Source organism: Tinamus guttatus, unplaced genomic scaffold, assembly GCF_059628265.1.
Source record: "Tinamus guttatus ecotype Peru unplaced genomic scaffold, ASM5962826v1 Tinamus_guttatus_pri_ptg001699l, whole genome shotgun sequence".
Classification (NCBI taxonomy): domain Eukaryota; kingdom Metazoa; phylum Chordata; class Aves; order Tinamiformes; family Tinamidae; genus Tinamus; species Tinamus guttatus.
In genome coordinates, this window is record NW_028290233.1 from 50,120 (window position 1) to 58,281 (window position 8,162).

The window sequence follows — 8,162 nt, forward strand, 5'->3', positions numbered from 1 at the left end:
GTCCAGTCGAGTTAATTACGTGGGGACGGGGTTATGCTTGTGTACTTGCAGGAGATGGAGCGACCTGGGTACCAGCCAAGTGGGTACGACCGTGGTTGCGGAACAGACAGGAACAATCAATGGACCAGGATGTCAGAATGGACCAGGTTCAGCTGTTTGGTAATCATCTTGATAACAGTGACAGGAATAGTGCAGGGGAAATGGCAGACAGAAATTCAGCAGAGGGAGAACATTTGGGTCACCATAGCTAATCAGACAGGCCAAAGTGCCTTCTGTCTTAGCTTGGAACGTCCAGGAGACCCTTTTCGTACTTGTTTGATAGGTGTCCCTGTTTGGCAACCTCAAGAATTCAATGGGTACGTAGCTAATTTTGCTGTGCTTAATGATACTCTATTAAATACTACTATGTGCTCTTACCGATCAAAGCGAACGGCAGAACAGTTAGACGGGTGCTGGCAATGTGAAATCATTAAAAGTCTGAATGGCACTCTGACTTCCCCGCCGGAGGAATTAGACTTGTTGGGAAGTCTGAATGCCACAAATACCACCCGAAACGGTGGATGGGTTAGTTTTGAACTGCATAGCAAAGGTGCACTTGAAGAAAGTACATCGCAATGGGCAACAGTTAACTCGGGGCTGAAAATTAATGATGTTTATCTTCACACATATACCCAATGTAACTTAACGAGCTTCTCTGCAAAACGGCTACCACCAGGAGTGTTTTTAATATGCGGAGACCGGGCATGGAACGGAGTACCGTCCAGTCCACAAGGAGGTCCGTGTTATCTGGGGAGACTGAGTTTGTTTCACCCTAATATATCTCAAGTGATGACCTTTGTATCCAAAAGGAAGAAACGATCGATACATGAGTTAGATTGTACAAAAGTTGGGGATCCAAGATTTTGGTCAAGGGTCAAAACTATCTTCGTGTCCCTGCTTATCCCAGGGAGCACTGCCGCACGAGCAATGACTTCCTTGAAACAGCTAGCATGCTAGACAAGGAATGAATTAAATTTAACATCAGACATTTTAGATCAGCTATCGCAAGATGTAGCTAGTGTAAATCATGTAGTATTGCAGAATAGAGCCGCAGTAGATTTTCTGCTTTTAGCACATGGGCATGGGTGTGAGGATTTTGAAGGTATGTGTTGTTTAAACTTATCCGATCATTCAGAGTCTATCCATAAAAAGATTGCACTCTTGAAAGAAGGGCTGCACAAGTTGAAGGAAGAAAGTTGGGGATTAGAAGATTGGCTCAGATCGTTAGGCTTAGGACCATGGATTACAGAAATGTTGTACCACTTGTGCGTGATCGGGATGGTTATACTCGTGCTTGTGATTATGTTACCTTGCTTTTGCCAATGCTTGCAACGCTTGATGCATAATACCGCTAATTCTGTTTTTGAAAAAAGAGGGGGAAATGTTGGGGCCTTAGCACTTTTACAGGAATACGAGGAGCTGAAGTGATGAGAACTGAGGAGCTGAAGTGATGAGAACCGAGGAGCTGAGGCGGTGAGAACCGGGAACTGAAGCGATGGGAACCAAGGCCACCCGGAGAAGATAACGCTCGTTAGCAACTTTTTAATGAACTAGGCCGGCCATAGCCAGATAAGCATCCGGGAGGACCAGCAATAGAGCATCGGAAAGGAATGTCAGCCAGCTGCAAGCTAGTTATGCATGGACACTATAGCTTAACCAATGAGAATGCTGTTGCTTAGCGCGTGTGTACGCTTACAGGTGATAGAATTGTATAAAGCTACACCGTAGAGAATAGTAAACGAATTGAACCTGCTTCACATTGAAGTGTCGTTCATTCCGTCTCGCGGGGTGGGCCTCGGCACAGGTTCCTTGGTGTTTTCTGCGAAACGCTTTAGCAGCCCGTTGGTGCTAGTATGGAGTCAGGGGATGGATGAAGCGGAGAGCCCCGTTTGGAGTGAGGTTGCAAAGGGCATGCCAAAGGAAGTGTTTTGCTGTGCCAAGACTCGTGCTGCGCACGCTTTGTGCTTGGAGTGAGAAACAGGTTCCTTGGTGTTTTCTGCGAAACGCTTTAGCAGCCCGTTGGTGCTAGTATGGAGTCAGGGGATGCATGAAGCGGAGAGTCCCGTTTGGAGTGAGGCTGCAAAGGGCATGCCAAAGGAAGTGTTTTGCTGTGCCAAGACTCGTGCTGCGCACGCTTTGTGCTTGGAGTGAGAAACAGGTTCCTTGGTGTTTTCTGCGAAACGCTTTAGCAGCCCGTTGGTGCTAGTATGGAGTCAGGGGATGGATGAAGCGGAGAGCCCCGTTTGGAGTGAGGCTGCAAAGGGCATGCCAAAGGAAGTGTTTTGCTGTGCCAAGACTCGTGCTGCGCACGCTTTGTGCTTGGAGTGAGAAACAGGTTCCTTGGTGTTTTCTGCGAAACGCTTTAGCAGCCCGTTGGTGCTAGTATGGAGTCAGGGGATGCATGAAGCGGAGAGCCCCGTTTGGAGTGAGGCTGCAAAGGGCATGCCAAAGGAAGTGTTTTGCTGTGCCAAGACTCGTGCTGCGCACGCTTTGTGCTTGGAGTGAGAAACAGGTTCCTTGGTGTTTTCTGCGAAACGCTTTAGCAGCCCGTTGGTGCTAGTATGGAGTCAGGGGATGGATGAAGCGGAGAGCCCCGTTTGGAGTGAGGCTGCAAAGGGCATGCCAAAGGAAGTGTTTTGCTGTGCCAAGACTCGTGCTGCGCACGCTTTGTGCTTGGAGTGAGAAACAGGTTCCTTGGTGTTTTCTGCGAAACGCTTTAGCAGCCCGTTGGTGCTAGTATGGAGTCAGGGGATGGATGAAGCGGAGAGCCCCGTTTGGAGTGAGGCTGCAAAGGGCATGCCAAAGGAAGTGTTTTGCTGTGCCAAGACACGTGCTGCGCACGCTTTGTGCTTGGAGTGAGAAACAGGTTCCTTGGTGTTTTCTGCGAAACGCTTTAGCAGCCCGTTGGTGCTAGTATGGAGTCAGGGGATGGATGAAGCGGAGAGCCCCGTTTGGAGTGAGGCTGCAAAGGGCATGCCAAAGGAAGTGTTTTGCTGTGCCAAGACTCGTGCTGCGCACGCTTTGTGCTTGGAGTGAGAAACAGGTTCCTTGGTGTTTTCTGCGAAACGCTTTAGCAGCCCGTTGGTGCTAGTATGGAGTCAGGGGATGGATGAAGCGGAGAGCCCCGTTTGGAGTGAGGCTGCAAAGGGCATGCCAAAGGAAGTGTTTTGCTGTGCCAAGACTCGTGCTGCGCACGCTTTGTGCTTGGAGTGAGAAACAGGTTCCTTGGTGTTTTCTGCGAAACGCTTTAGCAGCCCGTTGGTGCTAGTATGGAGTCAGGGGATGGATGAAGCGGAGAGCCCCGTTTGGAGTGAGGCTGCAAAGGGCATGCCAAAGGAAGTGTTTTGCTGTGCCAAGACTCGTGCTGCGCACGCTTTGTGCTTGGAGTGAGAAACAGGTTCCTTGGTGTTTTCTGCGAAACGCTTTAGCAGCCCGTTGGTGCTAGTATGGAGTCAGGGGATGGATGAAGCGGAGAGCCCCGTTTGGAGTGAGGCTGCAAAGGGCATGCCAAAGGAAGTGTTTTGCTGTGCCAAGACTCGTGCTGCGCACGCTTTGTGCTTGGAGTGAGAAACAGGTTCCTTGGTGTTTTCTGCGAAACGCTTTAGCAGCCCGTTGGTGCTAGTATGGAGTCAGGGGATGGATGAAGCGGAGAGCCCCGTTTGGAGTGAGGCTGCAAAGGGCATGCCAAAGGAAGTGTTTTGCTGTGCCAAGACTCGTGCTGCGCACGCTTTGTGCTTGGAGTGAGAAACAGGTTCCTTGGTGTTTTCTGCGAAACGCTTTAGCAGCCCGTTGGTGCTAGTATGGAGTCAGGGGATGGATGAAGCGGAGAGCCCCGTTTGGAGTGAGGCTGCAAAGGGCAGGCCAAAGGAAGTGTTTTGCTGTGCCAAGACTCGTGCTGCGCACGCTTTGTGCTTGGAGTGAGAAACAGGTTCCTTGGTGTTTTCTGCGAAACGCTTTAGCAGCCCGTTGGTGCTAGTATGGAGTCAGGGGATGGATGAAGCGGAGAGCCCCGTTTGGAGTGAGGTTGCAAAGGGCAGGCCAAAGGAAGTGTTTTGCTGTGCCAAGACTCGTGCTGCGCACGCTTTGTGCTTGGAGTGAGAAACAGGTTCCTTGGTGTTTTCTGCGAAACGCTTTAGCAGCCCGTTGGTGCTAGCATGGAGTCAGGGGATGCATGAAGCGGAGAGCCCCGTTTGGAGTGAGGCTGCAAAGGGCATGCCAAAGGAAGTGTTTTGCTGTGCCAAGACTCGTGCTGCGCACGCTTTGTGCTTGGAGTGAGAAACAGGTTCCTTGGTGTTTTGTGCGAAACGCTTTAGCAGCCCGTTGGTGCTAGTATGGAGTCAGGGGATGCATGAAGCGGAGAGCCCCGTTTGGAGTGAGGCTGCAAAGGGCATGCCAAAGGAAGTGTTTTGCTGTGCCAAGACTCGTGCTGCGCACGCTTTGTGCTTGGAGTGAGAAACAGGTTCCTTGGTGTTTTCTGCGAAACGCTTTAGCAGCCCGTTGGTGCTAGTATGGAGTCAGGGGATGCATGAAGCGGAGAGCCCCGTTTGGAGTGAGGCTGCAAAGGGCATGCCAAAGGAAGTGTTTTGCTGTGCCAAGACTCGTGCTGCGCACGCTTTGTGCTTGGAGTGAGAAACAGGTTCCTTGGTGTTTTCTGCGAAACGCTTTAGCAGCCCGTTGGTGCTAGTATGGAGTCAGGGGATGCATGAAGCGGAGAGCCCCGTTTGGAGTGAGGCTGCAAAGGGCATGCCAAAGGAAGTGTTTTGCTGTGCCAAGACTCGTGCTGCGCACGCTTTGTGCTTGGAGTGAGAAACAGGTTCCTTGGTGTTTTGTGCGAAACGCTTTAGCAGCCCGTTGGTGCTAGTATGGAGTCAGGGGATGGATGAAGCGGAGAGCCCCGTTTGGAGTGAGGCTGCAAAGGGCATGCCAAAGGAAGTGTTTTGCTGTGCCAAGACTCGTGCTGCGCACGCTTTGTGCTTGGAGTGAGAAACAGGTTCCTTGGTGTTTTCTGCGAAACGCTTTAGCAGCCCGTTGGTGCTAGTATGGAGTCAGGGGATGGATGAAGCGGAGAGCCCCGTTTGGAGTGAGGCTGCAAAGGGCATGCCAAAGGAAGTGTTTTGCTGTGCCAAGACTCGTGCTGCGCACGCTTTGTGCTTGGAGTGAGAAACAGGTTCCTTGGTGTTTTCTGCGAAACGCTTTAGCAGCCCGTTGGTGCTAGTATGGAGTCAGGGGATGGATGAAGCGGAGAGCCCCGTTTGGAGTGAGGCTGCAAAGGGCATGCCAAAGGAAGTGTTTTGCTGTGCCAAGACTCGTGCTGCGCACGCTTTGTGCTTGGAGTGAGAAACAGGTTCCTTGGTGTTTTCTGCGAAACGCTTTAGCAGCCCGTTGGTGCTAGTATGGAGTCAGGGGATGGATGAAGCGGAGAGCCCCGTTTGGAGTGAGGCTGCAAAGGGCATGCCAAAGGAAGTGTTTTGCTGTGCCAAGACTCGTGCTGCGCACGCTTTGTGCTTGGAGTGAGAAACAGGTTCCTTGGTGTTTTCTGCGAAACGCTTTAGCAGCCCGTTGGTGCTAGTATGGAGTCAGGGGATGGATGAAGCGGAGAGCCCCGTTTGGAGTGAGGCTGCAAAGGGCATGCCAAAGGAAGTGTTTTGCTGTGCCAAGACTCGTGCTGCGCACGCTTTGTGCTTGGAGTGAGAAACAGGTTCCTTGGTGTTTTCTGCGAAACGCTTTAGCAGCCCGTTGGTGCTAGTATGGAGTCAGGGGATGGATGAAGCGGAGAGCCCCGTTTGGAGTGAGGCTGCAAAGGGCAGGCCAAAGGAAGTGTTTTGCTGTGCCAAGACTCGTGCTGCGCACGCTTTGTGCTTGGAGTGAGAAACAGGTTCCTTGGTGTTTTCTGCGAAACGCTTTAGCAGCCCGTTGGTGCTAGTATGGAGTCAGGGGATGGATGAAGCGGAGAGCCCCGTTTGGAGTGAGGCTGCAAAGGGCAGGCCAAAGGAAGTGTTTTGCTGTGCCAAGACTCGTGCTGCGCACGCTTTGTGCTTGGAGTGAGAAACAGGTTCCTTGGTGTTTTCTGCGAAACGCTTTAGCAGCCCGTTGGTGCTAGTATGGAGTCAGGGGATGGACGAAGCGGAGAGCCCCGTTTGGAGTGAGGCTGCAAAGGGCATGCCAAAGGAAGTGTTTTGCTGTGCCAAGACTCGTGCTGCGCACGCTTTGTGCTTGGAGTGAGAAACAGGTTCCTTGGTGTTTTCTGCGAAACGCTTTAGCAGCCCGTTGGTGCTAGTATGGAGTCAGGGGATGGACGAAGCGGAGAGCCCCGTTTGGAGTGAGGCTGCAAAGGGCATGCCAAAGGAAGTGTTTTGCTGTGCCAAGACTCGTGCTGCGCACGCTTTGTGCTTGGAGTGAGAAACAGGTTCCTTGGTGTTTTCTGCGAAACGCTTTAGCAGCCCGTTGGTGCTAGTATGGAGTCAGGGGATGGACGAAGCGGAGAGCCCCGTTTGGAGTGAGGCTGCAAAGGGCATGCCAAAGGAAGTGTTTTGCTGTGCCAAGACTCGTGCTGCGCACGCTTTGTGCTTGGAGTGACAAACAGGTTCCTTGGTGTTTTCTGCGAAACGCTTTAGCAGCCCGTTGGTGCTAGTATGGAGTCAGGGGATGGACGAAGCGGAGAGCCCCGTTTGGAGTGAGGCTGCAAAGGGCATGCCAAAGGAAGTGTTTTGCTGTGCCAAGACTCGTGCTGCGCACGCTTTGTGCTTGGAGTGACAAACAGGTTCCTTGGTGTTTTCTGCGAAACGCTTTAGCAGCCCGTTGGTGCTAGTATGGAGTCAGGGGATGGACGAAGCGGAGAGCCCCGTTTGGAGTGAGGCTGCAAAGGGCATGCCAAAGGAAGTGTTTTGCTGTGCCAAGACTCGTGCTGCGCACGCTTTGTGCTTGGAGTGAGAAACAGGTTCCTTGGTGTTTTCTGCGAAACGCTTTAGCAGCCCGTTGGTGCTAGTATGGAGTCAGGGGATGGATGAAGCGGAGAGCCCCGTTTGGAGTGAGGCTGCAAAGGGCATGCCAAAGGAAGTGTTTTGCTGTGCCAAGACTCGTGCTGCGCACGCTTTGTGCTTGGAGTGAGAAACAGGTTCCTTGGTGTTTTCTGCGAAACGCTTTAGCAGCCCGTTGGTGCTAGTATGGAGTCAGGGGATGGATGAAGCGGAGAGCCCCGTTTGGAGTGAGGCTGCAAAGGGCATGCCAAAGGAAGTGTTTTGCTGTGCCAAGACTCGTGCTGCGCACGCTTTGTGCTTGGAGTGAGAAACAGGTTCCTTGGTGTTTTCTGCGAAACGCTTTAGCAGCCCGTTGGTGCTAGTATGGAGTCAGGGGATGGATGAAGCGGAGAGCCCCGTTTGGAGTGAGGCTGCAAAGGGCATGCCAAAGGAAGTGTTTTGCTGTGCCAAGACACGTGCTGCGCACGCTTTGTGCTTGGAGTGAGAAACAGGTTCCTTGGTGTTTTCTGCGAAACGCTTTAGCAGCCCGTTGGTGCTAGTATGGAGTCAGGGGATGGATGAAGCGGAGAGCCCCGTTTGGAGTGAGGCTGCAAAGGGCATGCCAAAGGAAGTGTTTTGCTGTGCCAAGACTCGTGCTGCGCACGCTTTGTGCTTGGAGTGAGAAACAGGTTCCTTGGTGTTTTCTGCGAAACGCTTTAGCAGCCCGTTGGTGCTAGTATGGAGTCAGGGGATGGATGAAGCGGAGAGCCCCGTTTGGAGTGAGGCTGCAAAGGGCATGCCAAAGGAAGTGTTTTGCTGTGCCAAGACTCGTGCTGCGCACGCTTTGTGCTTGGAGTGAGAAACAGGTTCCTTGGTGTTTTCTGCGAAACGCTTTAGCAGCCCGTTGGTGCTAGTATGGAGTCAGGGGATGGATGAAGCGGAGAGCCCCGTTTGGAGTGAGGCTGCAAAGGGCATGCCAAAGGAAGTGTTTTGCTGTGCCAAGACTCGTGCTGCGCACGCTTTGTGCTTGGAGTGAGAAACAGGTTCCTTGGTGTTTTCTGCGAAACGCTTTAGCAGCCCGTTGGTGCTAGTATGGAGTCAGGGGATGGATGAAGCGGAGAGCCCCGTTTGGAGTGAGGCTGCAAAGGGCATGCCAAAGGAAGTGTT

General features: G+C 52.3%; 1 pseudogene; it reads left to right on the forward strand.

Moving 5' to 3' along the window:
- The first annotated feature begins 689 nt into the window (after positions 1-689).
- Positions 690-1,372, forward strand: LOC148590127 (syncytin-A-like; annotated as a pseudogene).
- Positions 1,373-8,162: the final 6,790 nt, after the last annotated feature.